Here is a 3,256-nt window from a genome sequence, read left to right on the forward strand (position 1 = left end):
GCTTGCCAGGCAGGCACTTTGCCGCTGAGCTAAATCCCCAGCCCCAGATAAAATATCTTTATCTTGTGTGTGTGTATAATTTTTACCCCTTCCTTCTTTCTTTCCTTTCTCCTTTCCCTCACCCCAGTTTTTTTTTGTTTGTTTTTGTTTTTCTCCGGTACTGGGAACTGAACTCACGACCTTGTGCTTGTCAGGCAGGCGCTTTTGCCGCTGAGCTAAATCCCCAGCCCCCCTCATCCCAGTTGTTCTTTCACTTTGAGCGGTTTCTTTCCCTTTCACGGTATCTATTGTACCTTTCAGATTTTATTTATTCTTTCAGGTTCTTACACTAGGGAGACAATACGATGTCTACACATGTGGGTCTGATTTATTTTCACTTAGGAGTATGGTCTCTAGTTGCATCCATTTACCTATAAAAGTCTCGAGTTTATCTTTCTTTATAGCTGAGTAATACTCCATTGTATAAAAATACCACATCTTTTTTGTCCATTCATCAGCTGATGGGCGTTTGGGTTGTTTCCAAGATTTATGTATGACAAATTGTGCTGCTATAAACATGGGTGCACATATATCACTGTGGTATGATATTTTCAGTTCTTCTGGAAAAATATCCGGACAGGGAATAGCTGTGTTGAGTGAGACCTCTAATCTCAATTTTTTGAGGAATCTCCAAACTGATTTTCACTGGTTGTACCAGGCTCCACTCCCACCAACAGTGTTCTTTTTCCCCAAAGGCTCTCCAGCATTTGTTACTAGTTGATTTCTTGATGATAGCCATTCTTTGTGGGGTGAGATGGAATCTGTGTTGTTTTAACTTTATTTCTGGAATGACCAATGATGTTGAACATTTTTTCATATATTTATTTGCCATTTGTATTTCTTCGTCTGAGAAGTGTGTATTGATCTCAGATACCCATTTTTGGATTGGGTCTTTGAATTATGGGGGCCTTTTCTAATTCTTGAAGTGTTCTGAATAGAAGTCCTTTGTCTGAGGGACCATTGGCTAAAATTTTTTCCCAGTTTGTGGATTTTCTTTTTACTCTGTTGGTGATTTCTTTTGATGTGCAAAGACTTTTCAATAAGATGAGATCCCAGTTGTTGATTCCTTGAAGTATTTCCCATGCAGTTTGGCTTTTGTTCATGAACTCTCTACCACCGCTATGTCTTCAAGATTTCTATGTACTTTCTCTTTCAGTAGATTTAGTGTTTCTGTTTTAATGTTTAGATATTTGATCCATTTTGACTTTGGTTTAATGCACGGTGAGAGATATGGGTCTAGTTTTAGTCTTCGGCACATAGAGAGGCAGTGTTTCCAGCACCATTTATTAAAGAGGCTGTCTTTCTTCCAGTGAACATGTTTTGCCCTTTTGACAAAGATAAGGTGGCTGAGTGTGTTTGTAGTTGTGTCTGCATCTTCTAATCTGTTCCATTGATCTTCAGGTGTCTGTTCTTTTCCTATTACTGTCCTGATTTTTATCACAATAGTTAATTTCAAGTCTAGGATTGTGATGCCTCCTGCCTTGCCTTTGTTGCCCAGGATTGCTTTTTGCTATTCTAGGTCTCTTCTGGTTGCAGATAAATTTTAGGAATATTTTCTCTAGATCTGTGAGGTATATTAATGGGATTTTAATCGGTATTGCATTGAATTGATACAACAATTTCAGGAGTAGCCTTTTTTTTTTGGTTTTTGTTTTGTTTTTTTTTCCGGTACCAGGAATCGAACTCACAACCTTGCGCTTGCCAGGCAGGCGCTGTGCCGCTGAGCTAAATCCCCAGCCAGAGCAGTAGCCATTTTTATAGTGTTGATGCTTCCTATCCATGAGCAAGGAGTATCTTTCTGTTTTCTGAAATCCCCTGTGATTTCTTTTCTCCGAGTACTGTGATTTTCACTATATAGATTGTTTACTTCGTTAGATTGATTCTTAAGTTTTTGCGTTTTTTTTGGGGGGGGATGCTATTGTGAAAGATGTGGTTTCGCAAATTTGTGCCATTGATTTTTGAGTGCTGACTTTGTATCACGCTATGCTGCTGAATTTGGTTATTAAATCTATAAGTCTTTTGATGGAGTTTTTGGGGATGTCTGTGTAGAGTATCTTGTCATCTGTGAATAATAATAATTTCAATTCTTCCTTTCCTATCCTTATTCCTCTTATTTCTCTCTCTTGTCCAGTTGCTTTGGCTAATGTTTTAGAACGATATGCAATAGGTGTGGTGACAGTTGATATCCTTGTCTTGTTCCTGACTTTAAAATGAAAGCATTATTTAGTTTTTGTCCATTTAGTATGATGTTGGCTGTTGGTTTGTCATGGATGACTTTTATCAGATTGAGGTAAAGACCATCTGTTTCAATTTTCTATAAGATTTTTATCATGAATGAATATTGGACTTTATCAAAAGCTTTTTCTGCATCTGTTGAGATGATCATATGATTTTTGTCTTTTGCTCAGTTGATATGGTGTATTACATTTATTGATTTGCATATATCAAACCATCCCTGCATTCCTGGGATGAGTCCCACTTGGTCATGATGTATAATCTTCTTCATTGATTTGCTGCATTCTGTTTGCTAGTATTTTATTGAGATTTTTGCATCTATAGTCATTAGAGAGATTGGCCTGTAGTTCTCTTCTTTGGTTGGGTCTTTCTCTGGTTTTGGTATCCGAACAGTACTTGCCTCCAGGAATGTGTTAGGGAGAATTGCTTCCTTTTCAATTTCATTAACGAGTTTGAGAAGCATTGGTGTTAAATCTTTTCTCAGTTTCTTGTAGAATTCAGGACCATCAGGACCTGGGCTTTTCTTTGTTGGTAATTTCTTATTACATTTTCAATTTTGTTGACTGATTCTGGGCCGTTGAGTATTTTTATATCTTCTTGATTCAGCTTTGGTAATTCTTGTGTATCTAGGGATCTATCTATTTTCTCTGTGTTTTCTATCCTATGAGAGTAAAGATTTTTGAAGTAGGTATTGATGATCTTCTGGGTTTCTACAGGACCCGTAATGATTTTATTCTTTATTGCATGAATTTGAGTTTTTTCTTTCCTCTTTTTGGTAAGTTTGGCTAGGGGTTTCTCATTTTTATTTATTTCAAAAAACTAACTCTTTGATTCATTAATGTCCTTTTTTTATTCTTATTTCTTTATTTTTGATATAGTCGCACTAACTTAATTGCTAAGTTGCTTAGGTTGACTTGAACTTAGGATCCTCGTCCCACAGCCTTCCATTGTAATGCTGGGATTAGGGGCTGGGGATTTAGCT

The 3,256-nt window shown here is 37.0% G+C and overlaps 1 protein-coding gene across 1 annotated transcript in view; it reads left to right on the forward strand.

The window, feature by feature from the left end:
• Yes1 (YES proto-oncogene 1, Src family tyrosine kinase) overlaps nucleotides 1-3,256 on the forward strand; it is a 55,480-nt gene that overhangs the window by 305 nt on the left and 51,919 nt on the right. The window lies entirely within an intron of this gene.

This window comes from Chinchilla lanigera, unplaced genomic scaffold, assembly GCF_000276665.1.
Source record: "Chinchilla lanigera isolate Chin_1 unplaced genomic scaffold, ChiLan1.0 scaffold00001, whole genome shotgun sequence".
Lineage (NCBI taxonomy): Eukaryota > Metazoa > Chordata > Mammalia > Rodentia > Chinchillidae > Chinchilla > Chinchilla lanigera.